This window comes from Urocitellus parryii, chromosome 6, assembly GCF_045843805.1.
Source record: "Urocitellus parryii isolate mUroPar1 chromosome 6, mUroPar1.hap1, whole genome shotgun sequence".
Taxonomy (NCBI): domain Eukaryota; kingdom Metazoa; phylum Chordata; class Mammalia; order Rodentia; family Sciuridae; genus Urocitellus; species Urocitellus parryii.
Genome location: NC_135536.1, coordinates 102225952 through 102234552, shown reverse-complemented (window position 1 = coordinate 102234552; position 8601 = coordinate 102225952).

The following is an 8601-nucleotide window of genomic DNA, read 5'->3' as shown; positions in this document are numbered from 1 at the left end:
AAGGAGTGGTCCCCATTGCTCTGAACCACCGTCCCCCCACACTTGATTTAAGTTGTCCCACTTAACAGTGTCTCCACTGCTCTTCATCAGAACCCCTTACCACCTCTCTGGTCTTTTCCCCTTCTGTTCCTTTATTTGCACACTATTTTGAAGGCAAACCAAATCCTAGTGCCAAACCCAAACCTACTTGAGTCAAAAATTTGATACCAAATCAAAAGTCACCAGATATTGTAAATTTCCACATCCAATATTCTCTACCTGGAATGGCCTTTCCTTCCTTTCCCTCCCCCAGTGAAGGCCTAATGAACTGCTGTTCCACCATTAACAGAGCCGAGACATCAGTCTCAGCGAGGTCTCTTCCCTCTCTACCCTCTAGACTGTACTGTCTCTGAATTTCTTGTGCCTACTTTTATGAGTCTGGGTGATAAAGATTTGTTTTTGTGTTTGCATTCCCTTTCTACTCTTAGCACCTTGAGAATAGGTAGCACCTGTGCCTTTCTTATCTTGGAATTCAACTGTCTAGTAGAATGCCTACCACATGGCAGGTCCTCTATAAAATTTTATTGACATGAATGAGGTTGCATTGAGTTAAGTTGGAGTGCAGAGGAGGTAGCTAAAGACCCTAACTGAGCCCTCAGGTCTTTGTTGAGGTTGCAAATGGGCAAAAAAATCTTAGAAAAGGCTGAAATGACAGAAGCAATGTCCCCCAGAAGTGAGCCTGAACTTGTCAAAAGTTGGAAACAGAATGGATGTTCCTGGTTGGAGTGGAGGCTTTACAGTGGGGAGTGTTGGGAAATAAGAGTCAGAAAGGTCAGTCAGAATCATGGAAGGTTTTGAATGTTAATTAGAGGTGAAATATGATGCAATATGTAATGCAATTCAAGAAAAGAAATTTTTAAAAATATCTATGCACAAAATGAGCCTTGTCCCTTCAATAAGGCATCTAATTTGGAATTTATCATGCTGTTATCATTAGTATGTCATTGGCCCCAGCAGGCCTTGGTCATCTGAGCATGAGTGTTGTGTTTTGAAGCCAAGTGTGATGCCTGGGGAGTGAGAAGCCCTGGAGTTGAATTTCTACTCTGGTACTAATATGTTACCTGGTATGGTGAAATTGTTTTATGATGCTAATCCTCAGTGTTCTCATCTGTAAAATGAAGGTGTGTAGGTGGACAACATGATTCAAGAATTTTATTTGAGCTCTAGGACTCAACATATTCTTCACCAACTTCTTAATGCCCCTGGTCCCTTGGTTTAATTTGCTTGTTTTGTTTTTCTGTTTTCTGGTGTCAGCTTTGCTTTATTAGACTGGTCTCTGACAGTCCCACAATCTGCTCTGCTGAAATCAGCCTCTGAGGCCTTGACCATTCTGTCACACCTGGAGAGTTCTCAACTTTCCACCCTTCCTTCAAAACCCATCTCCAGCACACACCTTTCTTGATTCTTTTCCTAACCTTTCCATGACTCTCTGATCTCTACCCCTCATTTGTGGTGTTTAAAGATATTTTTTCCTGAATTATTTAATTTTTTTCACACTGATGTTTATCTTTCCAATCAGTTTATAAATGTATTAAGATAAATAACTGCTAAACACAGTGTTTGTTCATCTCCCCTCCACCTTTCCCCCGTGACACAAAGAAAGGCATAAAAAGACACAATAAGGTTTTTGAACATTGAACTCAATGACGGTCAAGAAATCTTACTGAAAATAGAAAAGTCAAACCATCAAAAAAGACCTCTATTAGGTTTGGAGATGAAATGATGTAGTGTATGGATGACTCTGTAGATGGTATTTTGTACCTAACAAAAGACTTGTTTTAAGACAGGGTGATCTGTGAAGTTTCTGGTCTGTGGGCTTGTCTTCAATTAAAGAGTGGGTGGTACTAGGGCCTAGCCAACTCAAGGAAAAGAGAAACAGAACTGTTTACCGAGTGACTTTGCTGTTGGATACATCCCAATTGCAGCTTGGGAACATCGGGCAGAGTTACCACCCTGCTGCCACAACCTCTGCCAACTTGGATAAGAAGCAGTGAAGTTGACCTGTCTCTTGGCTCTGGAACAAGGCAAGTGAGCACACCAGCAGGCATGGGAAGGAAGAAGTTGTGAAATGAAAGACATGAAAAAGAGATGACTGTAATCCTTTCCTCTCCCACCCTACTGCCCTGCTTCCTTGACAACCTGCAAGGTGGTATTAACCAGAACTTTGCACGGTGCACCAAAGGGTGCATGGGCCTTAGTTGTCCAGCTCAGGATGACAGAGGGCGATAAGATCCAATTGTTTGAGATTGTTTTGTCCCCTAAAGTGGTCCTAGGTTTGAAAAGGTTTGAAATCACTGTTCCAGGAAGGTAATTAGCTTCGAACCACAAAGCACTTTTAAAACTCAGTGTTAAATACAGGAGAATACTCACTGCTTAAAGTAGTTGAGTTTTAGATCTGATAGATCTCTTGATTGTAAATTGGCTCATGGAAATAAAACAATCTGAGGTTAGGAACTCCAAATCTTGCCTCTGCTCTCAGATTACCTCAGTCTGTCTCTAGGCAAAAAGTCTAGATTCACTGGGTTCATCGTATTACCCCCATCTCTGATATACTCCAAAGCTGTTAGTGTTTATAACAGGAATTCTGCATTGGGTTGATTTGTCTTACTGTATAGGAAAGTGTAGGAATAATTCCAATGTGTCATCAACCATTTAGTCAGCACTCATTTCTCTAGCAGGGGAAATGGTAAGATTTATTAGGGAAAGTATCAGTCATCCCATATAAATAGATGCACAGTTAAAGCAGATGCAGCAGGCCGGGTGCATGTTCCTGTGAGACTGATCACAAGGAACTTATTAGCAAGAATGCTTGAGAAAAATCGTCATTAGGGAAGATGGCAAACATAAGGGTACACTTACATTTTATGTAAAACAGTCTTCAAAAGAGTGATTTTGGCTTTAAGTGGGGTACGAATCATTTTTAATTAAAATAATTTTTGCTTTAATTTTTCTTATTGAGAAAATATATGCAAGTGACAAACAGCCCAATAATAGAAAAAAATTACATGAAATAAGTTTTTTTCCACAATTGACCCCTGCTCCCCAATTTCCCCCTCCCTCAGAGGCCAATGCTGTTGGCAATTTAATTTTGTATCGTTCAGAAATCTCCAACAGAACAAGCAGAGCCTTCCTTTTAGGTTTTACACAAATGGTGGTCCATTCCTTACATTCCTCCACAGCTTTATTTTTTCCTTAACAATTCTGGAAATCATTTCTTATTGGTCTGTGAATATGAGCCACACCCACTGTTCTTAGCAGATTTCACCAATGTTGACATGTTGTGATAATTAATGTAAATCTTTCTGTTTGTTTTAATACTACAGATACATTTTGACTACAGCTCCCCTGCCCAATTCCACTGCTCTCTGCCCAAAGTAATCACTATCCTGAAATTAGCTTGTATCCTTCTAGCCTCATTTTTAGTATGTGTGTATTTGTTATTTGTATTGTGACTCTAGTATCAATTATTTATCCACAGTTATATTATTTTTGAAAGTTTAGGTTCTTTTTAACCGTTAAAAATATTGCCACAATAAACATCTATTTCATGTCTCTTTAGGCCTATGAATGAGAATTTTTTTAGGCTATATACCTACAAAAGTTGCCATATCACAAGGTATGTGCACACCAACTTTATCTGATATCATACTAGTGTTCTCTAATGTGGTTTTTAATGACACACATTCACATCAGCCATATATAAAAGTATTTTTTCTTTCTTTTTTTCTCCTCCTCCTCCTCTTTCACACATCCTAGCCAACACTTAACCTTCTCAGACTTCCTAACAGTGCCAATCCTACGGGTGTGAGAAAGTACCTTATTGTGGCTTTAAGTCACATTTATTGCTGAAGTTGAGAATTTTAAAAAACTTTTTTTGGTTATTTAGCTTCCTTCTAACAATTAAATATTGACAATTTTTCTGCTGCACTACTTGTATTTTCTTGTATTTTCCCATAATTTTCCTATTTTTTCCCTCTCAATCAATTTTGCCAGGTCCGTTTTATTAGTTTTCTAAGACAAACTAGCTTTTCGATCTGTTGACTTTTCCTCCTTTCATTTATATCTCTTCTTCTGTTGTTTCTTCTTTCCTTCTATTTTCTTTATTCTGGATTTTTAATTAGTCAATTAATTAATTGGTGCTGGGGATTGAACCCAAGGTATTGCCCATGTTAGCATGTAGTTTACCAGTGAGCCACACCTCCAACCTCAGGATTTTTTTTTTTAATCTTTGGGATATATGCTTCCTTTTCTTCTAGTATTTGCATGTAAAGCTCTAACTTCCCTTCTAAAAGAAGGAAATCCTAAAGTTATGAACTGAACTGCATGCCATGTATCTTGGTAGGGTTTTCATTGTCTGAGCAGCACGATACATTTGAAATTTCCATTCATTTTCTCCCTTAATAGTTATTTAAAAGTTTCTAAAATGGATGGTGGTAGTGTAAGTATTACGTTGGTTTCTGATTTTATTGTTTCATGTCAGAGAACATGTTTTATGTAATCTTAGATCACTGGTATTTGCTTGAGATTTGCTTTAGACATAGTCAGCTTTTAAAAAAAATGTTGTAGTTGTAGATGGGCAACATGCCTTTATTTTGTTTGTTTATTTTTTTAATACAATGCTAAAGATTGAAAAGCACTCTGCCATTGAGCTACATACAGCCCTAGCCCTATAGTCCAATTTGTACATGTTTCATATGTGCTAGAATGTGTCTCCTGTGATTTGGGTGTAAAGTTATATGTTGTTAACATCTTTTAAAACTGATTATTTTCTAATTTTGACAATGTATCCCTCTCTCTCTCTCTCTCACACACACACACACCCACCCCCCCCCACACACACACTGAAGTTCCAAATGACTATTTCATCAATATGAATTTTTCTTATTTTTTGTCATTATCCCTTATATATTTTTTAAAAACTTTTTTAGTTGTAGTGGGACACAATACCTTTATTTATATTGTGCTGAGGATAGAACCCAATGCCTTCCATGTGCTAGGCAAGCATTCTACCACTGAGCCACAACCCCAGCCCTATTCCTTATATTTTTGCCTTAAAAGTCAAAAAATTAATAATATTGTTATATGTTTAATTTAAAAATATTGTTCTAGTACATTTTATCTATCTTTATTTATCTATGTCATCATGTGTTAGGTATGCCTCTTATAAGCAGTACATGACTGAATTGCTTAAAATTCTGAAAATCTCATCTGGGTATAGGGGTACATGGCTGTAGTCCCTCTAATTTGGAAGGCTGAGGCCAGAGGTTCACTGGAGGCCAGCCTGGGCTACATAGTAAGATTCCCATCTAAAAAAAAAAATTCTCTGCTCTTTAATAGGCAAATTCAGTATATTGATACTTACATGTATTTCGATTACTGAAATAATTTGTTTTCTATTTACCATTCTTTAACTTTGATTTGTTCTTCTTCTCTCCTTCCTTGAGTTGATATAGTTTTTTTTTGTCCTTCATTGTCCCCTTCATTTCTACTGTAAGTTAGAGGAGGTCAGGATTAAAACTAAAAGACTTCTGTGAGAAATTCAACACCCAGGTTTCCATGGAACTTTTCTAAGCTGGAGGGTGGAATTTTCTACTTCTTTTCCATGACAGCGGTGGTCCTCAGGGGGTTTCCTTCAAGGACATGTGTGATCTAGACTCTGTGTCTCAGAGAGCTCAAGGAGATCCCTTAAGCAGCTTCTGAACTTGGACAGAGAAGGTGGCCAGGTCTCCAGTTGAGTTCTGGGCCAGCCTTCATCTGCTCAAAGCCAGGGGTCAGTATGATAGACAAGGGCACTTGAACAAATCCTCAAGGGGAACCAAATAGTCTAACCATCAAAGGAACCAGAGGGCCAACTCGGATTAAATCCATGTGGTTTTGTTTCCTCTCCTTATTATAAAATCATTTTCTATCTTTTACATTCAGCTGTTTATTTAAAAGTTATTTATTTATTTTTTTACTGCATTGCCAGCATTTCTATGTGTAGGTTCCAATCTGCTACACTCTAAAAAGCTGTGGGAGTTAATTTACTTATCTTACAGAATGTTTACAACTTCCAAGTCTCACCTTCCACCTCAGCTCTTTTGTTTTTGTATGGTTTTCTCAGTTTCTGTTTAGTTGACTTTCGAGTAGATTCTCTTTCTCTGTCTTGCTCCTCTGCTCTGATCATTCATTCTGAAGTTCTGGCTTCTCCCTGAATCCCCTTGCCTCTCAAATTAAGGCAGGTAGGCTCTTCTCTGCACACATGCTCTGCTCATATCCAGAGTGCAAGTAAGAAAGTTAGACATCATTCTCCGTGCTGAAGTTCCTGGGTGTGTTGCCTTTTCTTTGTCCTCCAATAGTTTCTAGAATGATGGCTGTGATGGTCTCAGCCCTTCTGGATGGACACCGCCCTCCTCCACCACCCCCTGCCATGATGGAAACATATGAAGACAGAAGCAGCTTACATGCCCTGATATTTTAGTAAGGGGCTTTCCAGTACATGTTGGGGCCCTCACTTCCTGTCACTTGATTTGGCTAGTCAGTTACCTCTAGCCACAGGCATTTCTTGGGCAGCTGTCTGAGTTAACATCTGAACTTGGCCAGCACTGGTGCAGCTGTGGGCTCTGGCATTGCTGCTCATGAGCACATTCCCCAGTAAACCCACAGAGATGCCTTGATTTCTCTTCGGGGTGTGATTATCCTAGAAAAGGCCAGCTTCATAGGTGTGAAATCTATGCCGTCATATTGCGCACACACTCCCCACCCCAAAATAAAAACCCAGAACTTGGATTATTGCTCCGATGTTGCTGTCTTGAAATTTTTGAATACAATTCTGGTTTTGCACTGGGCTCCACAGTGCAAAATTTATGTAGCTTCCTCTTAGGAAAAACAGAGAACAACAATGGCACTTGGGGAAGTAGGTGGGGCTTTATTGACTAACCCATCTTCTAGAGAATCCAGAGCAAGAACTATGACAAGTAATTGTTTCAAAATGTATTTTCAGATTTAGTGTCACATTCTGTAGAACTTCTTACAGGAAGCTTCATACCCATTCAAATAAAACATTTTACCGATTTAGAAAAGGAGGATGTGTAGCTTTCCTCTAGAGTAGTTGTTCAATGTAATTTTCCACAATGCTATTGATGTTGTACATCTTTGCTGTTCAATATAGTGACCCCTGTCACATATGGTTCCTGAAAACTTGAATAGTAGCTAATGTGAATGAGAACCTGAAATTTAAAATTTTAATTGTTTAATTATTTTAAATTTAAATAGCTACCTGGAGCTAGTGGTTACCATATTGCACAGAGTAGACCTAGAACAACAAAGTAAATTTTTATCTTTGTATTTTGATTATATTTTGCATTGATTCCACAGAAAGACTTAGTTGGACATTATCCAGAAAGATTTCTGAAGTTCAGATTTATTATAGACTCAAATCTACTTAAAGGTTGAGAAGATATCCTTTCCACTTGTAAAAGCTAGGTCATGAGGCACATTGCTCTAGCCTACCAGAGAGATAATATATGAATGAATGAATGAATTGCCTAACCAATGCCCCACCCAGTTCCAAGGGATATGGAAGAAACAAGGAAGGCAAAGAAGAGGCAAGAAGGCCAGAGGCCAGATTCTTGGCAAGGAGTAAGAGTGAGGAGGTGGCAGTGGGAGGAAGGTTGATAGATGCGCTTGAGCCATCATTCCTGGGCCCACATGGCGAGGTGTTGAATAGATGATCCAGCAAGTCCTCTGTGTTCTGACGAGACACTGAAGTTTTTACAGCACAGAGGTACATCATAGGACTCTGGTCAAAAAAAGGAGTAGCTGAATAGGAACTTTGAGGTGACCAGAATCATAATTCCAGAAATAATCACTTTATTTCAAAAGGTTAGACTGGAAAAATGGTACTTTTGTGGTCACCAGTGCAGTCACTCTGCCATTAAGGAGTAAGGGTCCAGGTAATAGCACTTACATGGCTTATCTAAGGTCTCATAGACTTCAGTACACACATACATTAACTTGAGAACAAGACCGTGGAGAGAAAAGTGTAAATACTTAGTGTTTCACCTAAGGAAACTAAATAGAGTTCACATAAAGGAGCCATCTGAAGTATTGAACTGAACTAAGTTTAACTGAATGGGATAAATTTTAGAGTTCTTTTTTTCAATTCCTTATGGACGAGTGGTAAGTTGTAGAAAAATAAAGAAGCGGGCGGCAGTTTCCTTGCCCATCTGAGTATAGAAGAAATGAATTTGTGATCCCACTATAAATAATATGTTTGGCTTTTTGCCATGTCAGGTATGGACAGCAGTTCTAGTCCCAAGCTTTGGCACCGGTGGAGTGTGGGGGGAGGAGAGGCAGAAGGGAAGGATACTAACCTGCCATATTGAGTCTGGGAGCCAGCTATACCAGCATCATGACAGAATTGACCATTTAACCCATAGATGACCCCTCTTTTTTTTTTGTGGTACTGGGGATGGAACCCAGGGACGCTTTACCACTGAGCTAAATCCCCAGCCCTTTAAATGTTCTTTTTGAGACAGGATGTTGCTAAGTTGGCCAGACTGACCTCCAACTTGTGATTCT